The sequence below is a fragment of the Panthera pardus genome, unplaced genomic scaffold (genome assembly GCF_024362965.1).
Source record: "Panthera pardus isolate Hobbes unplaced genomic scaffold, ASM2436296v1 HiC_scaffold_6, whole genome shotgun sequence".
In the NCBI taxonomy this organism is placed as follows: domain Eukaryota; kingdom Metazoa; phylum Chordata; class Mammalia; order Carnivora; family Felidae; genus Panthera; species Panthera pardus.
The window spans coordinates 85615366-85624648 of record NW_026526991.1 but is presented as its reverse complement, the minus strand read 5'-3'; positions in this window follow the sequence as shown (position 1 = coordinate 85624648).

Sequence of the window (9283 nt, the reverse complement as noted above, 5' to 3'; positions counted from 1 at the left end):
GGCAGAGAGAGGGGGAGACACAGAATCCGAAGCAGGGTCCAGGCTCTGAACTGGCAGCACAGAGCCCGACGTGGGGCCCGAACTCACGGAACGCGGCCCGAACTCACGGAACGCGAGATCATGACGTGAACTGAAGTCTGACGCTTAACTGACTGAGCCACCCAGGCGCCCCATCGGCCTAGCTATTAAATCAAACCATTTAACTTCACACCTCGACCTCAGAGACCTGTAACAAATAAGCACTTTCTGTTGATGTTCTGTGATATCACTAGTGAAGGGGAGAAAGCTCCGAACTGAGCAAGTGAGCACAGCAGTGTGGCCAACACCCAGCTCCTCTGTAGACAGGACTTGGAGCCAGGAGGAAGCAGGTAAGGTAGTTCCCATTTGACCTAGAAAATGACTTCCATTTATTGAAGAAGCATAAACAGAATCTGAACACATATGTTAATTATTTTTCCTATGGAGAGCACATGAGCCTGGGTTTTCCACTCTCATCACCTGGTACCATGATGGCATCATCACCTTCATACAAATGAGGCTTAAAGACACAACAGGCTTTTCAATCCAAGGATGCATGACTTTTTGCTCTGGTCTGAGGCTGTTGTCTTATGATTCACAAGGTTTCCTTAAATGCAGTTTCTTCACCTTACATGAATTGAATCCTGGCTAGCTGTGTCCCTCCATCCTGCATCTGTGTACTTGGTCTTAACCTTGTTTCCAGGACTTTCTGCCTGACTCTCCTAACTGAAGTCACTGACTTTTTCATGTATTTCCTGACAGCAATAAATGAACTTTTCCCATCGATTTTTGGATTAAATTATTTTTTCAATACCCCCAACAAGCTGCATTGATTGAGTCAGGTTTTTTTTTTTATTAATTATTTCTACCAACTGCTTATGTCCTAATAATCTAATATCGAGAATATGGGAGTTTTTAGAGAATTGACAGAAAGAAACTGTTAGGAAGTTTCTGGAAACAAGATAGAAATCAAAGGAAATAAGTAAACGTACTTTGAAAACTATAAAACACCACTATTCAAATAATCACATACATTTGTGCATGCAAACATATATATATATATGCACACACACACACACACACACACACACACAAATGTATATATGAAACTTCTCTGTTTTTTGTAAACTTGTAAAAACATTTATTAAATACAATAAAACCTTGGATTGTGAGTAACTTGTTCTGCGAGTGTTCTGCAAGACGAGCAAACATTTCTAATAAATTTTAACTTGATAAATGAGCGGTGTCTTAACAATACGAGTAGTAATTGATGCCGAATGTCACATGATCACCACTGAACCAAAGGTTCTTGAAATTTGCTTTTGATATACAAGTGCTTTGGATTACAAGCATGTTTCTGGAACAATTATGCCCATAAACCAAGGTTTTACTGTACTTATTATGTAAGGGATGCAGTGATTGCAGGCACCTTCTGATAGTTGAAGTAGAGGAAGCCAGGAACACTAGGAGAGAGTAGTAGGAGCTAATTAGATAGGGTGGCAGGGGACAATTCATATAGAATTTTGCAGGATTTTAACTGCATTCTAAATTTAATGAGATGTCAGTGCAGGGTGGTAGAACAAATGGAGAGAGCTTGACTGGAGGAGATCTGTATTCTAGATATTTCTAATACAATTGTACCTGATTTGTTATTATTTAAGTTTTCTCTGTATTTGTTCAGGACTCCCCAGGGTTTTTGAACACTTGTACTTGAGACTAGTTTTGAATATCTTTCCCTAAAAACTACACCAAAGGATGAACTTACTGACAGAAGACTGGTCTGGGGTGACCTGAAAACCCCATCCAGGCATATAATTGGATATATTATGCTTTGGGAAACTTTCATATGTGGGGAGCAGGGCATGTAGCAAAAGTTCCCATCTAATCCCCTCGTAGGTATTGCCCACAACTGGTGAGTGGTGTCTTTCATGTCCTCAACTGGGAAACACATCTCTTACCACCTCCATTTCAGGGCTGGCATCTGTACAGAATCAAAGCAAGAAAGACTTACATTTTAACAGTTGATTCAGCATGTAGATCTCTTACTCATCCTCCATTTTACTTACTTATCATTCTCTAATAATGAATTGTGTCAAATTCTTTGTTAGTCAAATTTTCCTAATTTGTTATTTTTCTATTTTTTAAACTTTGCCTTCACGGTTAAACACACACACACACACACACACACACACACACACACACACACCAAAAAACAGTTGACTAGGAATGAAAGATTGTTCAAAATGCTCATAATATGTATTAGTATACATGTGTTTAAAAATGTGACAGGTAATTAGTTTTCCATAATGTAGGATTCTGGAAAGCTAGTTTACAATGAATAATGTATCTGGAAGAGTACAGCCATTAGTCTGAACCTCTAGGGCTTTTCAGTTTCCAAAGAGAAAATATATTCTGTATATAATTGCATGGCATTTTCAGTGGCTGCAGAAATACCAGTAACTAAGTACCTTTGATTATAATATTAACAAAAATTTGGCAAGATACTTAGCAATTTTTAGTAAATGCAATACATTCATAACTAGCAGGATATTATAAGTATTCCTAAAGTGGTCTTTAAATATTAAAATGAACATCTTTCTAATCCTTCTTTGACTCTAATCTAGAAGTAGAAATTCAAATTTTGTTGAGAAGAGAAGATTCCCACACCAGCCTGAAGGATTAACATCATGCCAAATATACGAAGGAGTCTGTAGGGGAAGTTTAAGAGAGCTTCTTTCTGTGTCATATAACCAAAATGGAATGTTTCCTGAGGCATCAAACTGTGATAAATTATCTGTTCCAGAATGCTTTAAAAAAATAAAATTATGCACTGATTTTAGTTAATAATGTACTCCATTGTTCTTCCTCAGTTCTCTGGGGCGTATCTCATAACCTAGGGAAAGAAACAGGCAGGAAGCAATTAATTACAATAGAGTCAGATACTTTCAGTAGAAGAAACAAAGTAGAAACCAATCCTGATTTTCCTTATTCTAGTTTCAGTCCTTTGACTGATGTGCAGGAGGTCACTGTATCCAAGATAGGGCTTCCTGAAACATAGTGAGATGTATAGTATGTGTAAGGTCATGGAGATGAATTGGTGTAAGTAGCCATGCTAGGTAGAGCCTATAGATATTTTTAGCTGGGTGGTATGCATATATACAGGTTATCTGGGGTTCATGAAGTTACCTCCCCAGTTTGTAGGCATTGGCTTCTGGTTTATAAAAGAGCAATTCTGTATTTACAAAGTGGCAATTCAGTCACATCTGGAGTTAGGATTCTGAGGACTATGTAGGATGGAGTTAGGATTCTGAGGACTATGACAGATCTTATTTAACAACCAAGATTTTTTAACTTCTGCCCATTGGATCATCTGCAGCTAGGCCAGGTACCCCCATGTTGGATAGAGAGTTTCCCATGGCTGCAACAAGAGGCCTGGTCACTGGCCCCTCCAAGTACTTTCTAACCTTGGCAATGAGTTCAGAGGCCATCCCTTCTCTACATCCTGGGAATTGAGCTATATAGAGGTTAGGCATACATTTCTTCCTGTGTGTAAATCCTCTCACTGATTAGCTCCTTTCTCTCTGATGACGGTGCTCTGTGTACTATATACTAACCACCTACAACCAGGGAGAGAGAAAGGGGCCCGCCTAACGTGGCAAAAATCCTCAGGCTTCACATAACACATCTTCTGATCTGTGGTCTGGCACCTCTTATTAATTATCTGAAAGAACAGCTGAGTGGAGGGAGTCTTACTGTTTGCCCTAGAACCTTGAAACCTTGAAGAGTAGGTTGATCAGAGTTTTGGTTTTTGTTTATTTTTTAAATTGTTCAAAATAAGGCTCAAGGAAAAACTGGCTTGCTCAAGAACACGGAGAGTTGACAACAGTCATTTATTCAAGTATTCAAAAATTATTTATTGAGGGGCGCCTGGGTGGCTCAGTTGGTTAAGCGTCCAACTTTGGCTCAGGTCATGATCTGGTGGTTCGTGAGTTCAAGCCCCGCGTCGGGTTCTGGGCTGACAGCTCAGAGCCTGGAGCCTGCTTCAGATTCTGTGTCTCCCTTTCATTCTTCCCCTCTCCAGCTTGTGCTCTGTATCTCTCTCTCTCAAAAATAAATAAACATTAAAGAAAAAGAAATATTCAAAAACTATTCATTGAGTACCCACAACCCTATTTTTGAAACTTTAAGATGTGTATTTTTTTCACATTTTGAAATTTCTGAAATCAGGGTCGGTCTTAGAGTTGCTGTCTACTAGGCCTTGACTGCCATAAGCACCAAAACTTGCACACTGAATGTCACCTTCTGGGAAGAAAATCTCAAAGACAATAATGAAGCGATCTTTCAAGAAATACTGCTTCACTGACACTCTTGATGGCACAGACAATGGTAAGGTGTGGGAAATACTGTATACTGGCAACGTGTCATTGAATATTAATACTGAAAACTTGCACTTCAAGTTGTTTCATGAATAGCTTAACCAGGGCGCCTGGGTGGCTCAGTTGGTTGAGTGACCAACTTCAGCTCAGGTCATGATCTCACAGTTTGTGGGTTCGAGCCCCACGTCGGGCTCTGTGCTGACAGCTCAGAGCCTGGAGCCTGCTTCGGATTCTGTGTCTCCCTCTCTCTCTGCCCCTCCCCACTCATGCTCTGTCTCTCTCTGTCTCAGAAATAAACATTAAAAAAAAAAAAGAATAGCTTAACCGATTTATTTTGCTTATATTCTCATTTTTAGAGTGTGTACGCTAATATATATGATAAATCTATGGTCTTTCTAAGTAAATCTAAAAGAGCTTCTCAGTAAATTAAAACAAAAAGTCTAACATGACAAGACAGCATGTCCCATAGTTTAAATGGCAGCATTTTTAAATTCTGACATACAGGAAGTGATGGTGTATCTTACAATTGATGTCGTCTTAGATTCAATGACATATGGTATATTCCTGACTCTCTTCTAGATGCTGACTGTTCAGCCATAAAGAAAGACAGATAACACCTCTGAAGCTTAAATTCTAAGAGGATAATCAAAAGAAACAAGGAAAATCTCTAGTGAGTGGTAAGTGCTAGGTAGAAAATTAGGATTAGGTGATGTAAAAAAGAGGGCCTGGGTGGCTTCTTTAGATGACCGAGTTTCTCACCTTGTGGTGGTGACTTTAGGCTAAAGAAGTAATAATACTAGATGGGCAGAAGAGTCAGGACCAGAAGAGTTTCCTAAATACCAGCATTCTTGCCAACATACCTGGGCTGGATGATGGCTTAATGATTGTGCCAAAGCCTATTTTAAAATTTCACTCTGGTGGCATTATTCTTATTTCAAAGTAAATGTGGACTTTAGAGCAAACCACTGCATCTGGTCATTTTAAATGGAAATATAACTATCTTAGATAGTTGGTATTTTAATGCAATTAAACACATCCAAGTTTTAATGCAATAAGTGATATTGGGAGAATGAACCTTGAACATCTTTGTGAAATGCAGAGAAAGGAAGGAAGGATGGAGGGGAGGGAAGAAGGGAGGAAGAGAGGAAGAGAGGAAAGGAGGAAAGGAAAGGAAGAAAGGGAAAGATGAAAGGAAAGGAAAGGAAAGGAAAGGAAAGGAAAGGAAAGGAAAGGAAAAGAAAGGGGAAAGGGAAAGGGAAAGAAAAAAGAAAGAAAGAAAAAAAAGATGAAAGAAAGAGAGGCAGGCAGGCTTCATGTCAACTTTCTTACCCAACAATACTTTTGCCAAAGCTTTAAATAATTAGAGAAAACTAATATCATAATTGAAGATTACCAGTTTGGAGTCTGGGCAAAGGGATGATTGACTCCATTGGCTTTTTATTCTTTCCAAAATTGATTGTTGTTTAGATAACAGATATTTAAAACCAGGATGTTTATAAAAGACTCAAATAAAACGTTCTTGGTCAGAGATCTTTTTAAAATATCACATTGAGATTCCAAAAACAAGCCTACAAAAGAAGTGATAAAATTTTCAGACTTTGAAACATTGAGATCAAAGAATAAAATGTTAATAAAAAAGACACACGAGGTAATTCCTAGATAGATTAAAACTCAGATAGCATGACACTAACATGGTAACAAGGTAGTAAAGATACATAAGCACTACAAGAATTAATTGATTTTTTAGCTTAAACATCCTTTTGAGAGAGAGAGAGAGAGAATGCACATTCATGCAAGCAGGGGAGAGGAACACAGGGGGAGAGAGAGAGAGAGAGAGAGAGAGAGAGAGAGAGAGAGAGAGAGAGACATAGAGAAAATCCCAAACAGGCTCCATGCTCAGTGCGGAGTCCCATGAGGGGCTCAATCCCATGACACTTGTAGCCAAAATCAAGAGTGAGACACTCAACCAACGGAGCCACCCAGGCACCCCAGCTTAAAGATGTTTACATATTTATGCTTAAACATTATTTATCTTGGCCTCTAAAAAAATAGTACTTCAATTTTTTTAAAAGAAGAAATTAAAAGTTTTCATTCATTTTACATGTAATGTTTACTTTCCTCTCTTCTGTACCAATCACTGTGCTCATGGCAATAGAACCCTTAACATGCCAAGATTAGCTGAAAAAATATAAAAGCAATTGTAAACAGGTTATTAATAGTTTGAGACCTAAAATCTGAGGGGTAAAGTTGTACCTGTGTCCATCCCAATGAATATCAAAGAAAATTGATCTCTAGTTGGGACATTAAGTGGCAGTCCCTTAGGTTCATGCCTCTGCAACATGATGAGAATAAATCTTAAAGGTTTCTCTGGAAAATGCCCAAGGGGACAAATAGCAATCAACCTGCTGAACCCAGCTGCTACCCACCTCCTTCTACCCATTATGAACTGATGCTTTAGCTTCTATTTCCATCATTATAACCACTTTGGTAAATGAGGTGTTTGTGCCAAAGTGTGGAAGAAAGCCTTACAGACCAATAAGCATTTCTAATATCTATATTGGGAACCAATAACAGCTGAGTATTTTATTTCAAAGTGGAGGATTAGGAAACTGATCAATTTAAATTCTGAGGAGGCCCATCAAACATAACTGAGTGTGACCGGGCAAAAACAGAAATAATTTCTCCTCAATTTCAGGGGGTGACAAAGAGATAGGGATGATAATCTGCAGATAACCAGTTTCTCTAAGTAAGCTGAGCAAACACCACCAAGGCAGACAAGAATAATTTAACTAGATGACTCTTCTATTAAAACATATATGTGTGTGTTTGTGTCTTTGTAGGATATGGAAGAGTTAACTCCATCCTTATGCCAAAACAAATCCATCTTGTTCCCTCAACCTCATCTCTAATAGCTTCTTTGAAAATCTTATCTGTGAGGATAAAATGCTTGGTGTGACTGATAGCAATGCAAAGGGAAAAAAAAATGTTTCTAACCATTATGGATTCTGGGTCATTATTCATTCTAAACTACAGAAACATTACTGCAAAGGATATCAAGTTTTCCAATTAAGCATTTATACTTAAAGTTATTTCAAAAACCATCATAATGAAAGCACTATATTGATATACTAGAGGAGAATCTTTAATTATACAATGTCTATTTTTGCTGGGGCAGTATACTTTTTATGAATTGATCTACTTAAATTCCACAGTTGAGAATTACATCTATGAAACATATATAATTCTATTGTATAGCAATGAAAAATAAACCAACCTTATCAACAATTCTAAATCATAATAATAAATAATCAATTACTAAGAAGTTGTACAATTTCACCATACATAATTTCCAAATTCATTATTTTTTTTAAGACTGACAAGGATGTTGTGAATTAGGGTGAAGACTATTATTCCAATTTTCAAGTGAGATTATTATGTTAAATGGCTTTCCAAAGCCTAATTGTAATAAGTAGAAGATCTGGCATTTAAGGCCAGTTTTTCTGACCCCTAATCCAGGATTATTTTCACTATTCTATTTTCCTAATGTCTGCAAAATTCATTCATTCATCCAGAGGTTCTAGTTCTCTGCTAGGAACTGTGGTACAATTCTGAGGAAAAAAACAATATCATGAACCTAAAATTCTATAATCAACTAAATTAAATTGAAAGTGAAGGTGGATTAAAAACAATTTTAGATACAAATTTTTATCGAAAGATAAAAATCGGAATAAACTAACTTCTAAAAAACATACTTGAGATGCAAGGGAAATGAACCCAGAAGAAAGGAATGATATGCAAAAAGTAGTAAGTAGACATCATAAAACCACATTGGTAATCTCAGTAAATATTTATAATAGTCAAACAACCATAATGTGTACATTTTAAAATGTTAGAATTAAAAATCATAGACAACAACATTAAGTCCCGGCTTATTTGGGAGAAGGACAGAAAGGAGGCTCTAAGTTTAGACTTGTTGGAGAAATAAAAATGTTAACTATATATGGGCGCTAGGCTGAGTAATGGCCCCCAGAGACAGCCATGTCCGAATCTCCAGAGCCTGTGAATATTATTTTATATGACAAAGGGACGTTACAGCTGGGATTAAGGATCCCGAGACAGGACAACAACACTGGAATGTTCAGGTGGGTCTTAAACGTAATCATAAGTGTCCACATAAGAAATGTGATGAGAGCAGAGACAGAGTTAGTGTAATGACCAAAGCAAGATGCTAAACATCTGCCTTTGAAGATGGAAGTCTCGGAGGTGGAAAAGAAAAGGAAGAGATCCATGCCCAAGAGCACCTGGAAGAAGCATGACCCTGCTGTCACCCAGGATACTGCTATCAGACTTCTGGCCTCTAGAACAGTACAAGAATAAATGTGTGTTGTTTTAAACCCCCTAATTTGTGGTAATTGTTACAACAGCCATAGGAAAGATATACTAAAAATGTGGGCATAATAACTAAGAGAACAGATGTGGAATATACTATTTATTTTCTAAGAATACCTATGCCTCCACTTGTGTTTCTAGGGGTGATTTTTATTAAAATAGTATTCCTGGGCACTCGGGCCACTCCTTCTCACTCTTGTCTGGGAGAGTCAAAATTACTTCTCTGAATGATAGTTTAGGAAAGGCAACTTGTTGGTTTGCAAACCGGCCCCTGTACACTGAGGGCAAGGAGAGACTGAAGAAAGAGCCAGCCTACTCCAGACCGGCAGGTAACAGTCTTAATAAGCAAGGAAATCTGCATAGGAGGCTTGCCATAGACAAGAAAGTTTCCATACCTGCCCGCCGGACTCTTAGAAGTTTAAATGGAGGATTTAACTGGTTTCAGTCATGTATACTGCCCAGATGGTCTCAACAACCCCTTACTCTCATAAGGCTATGTC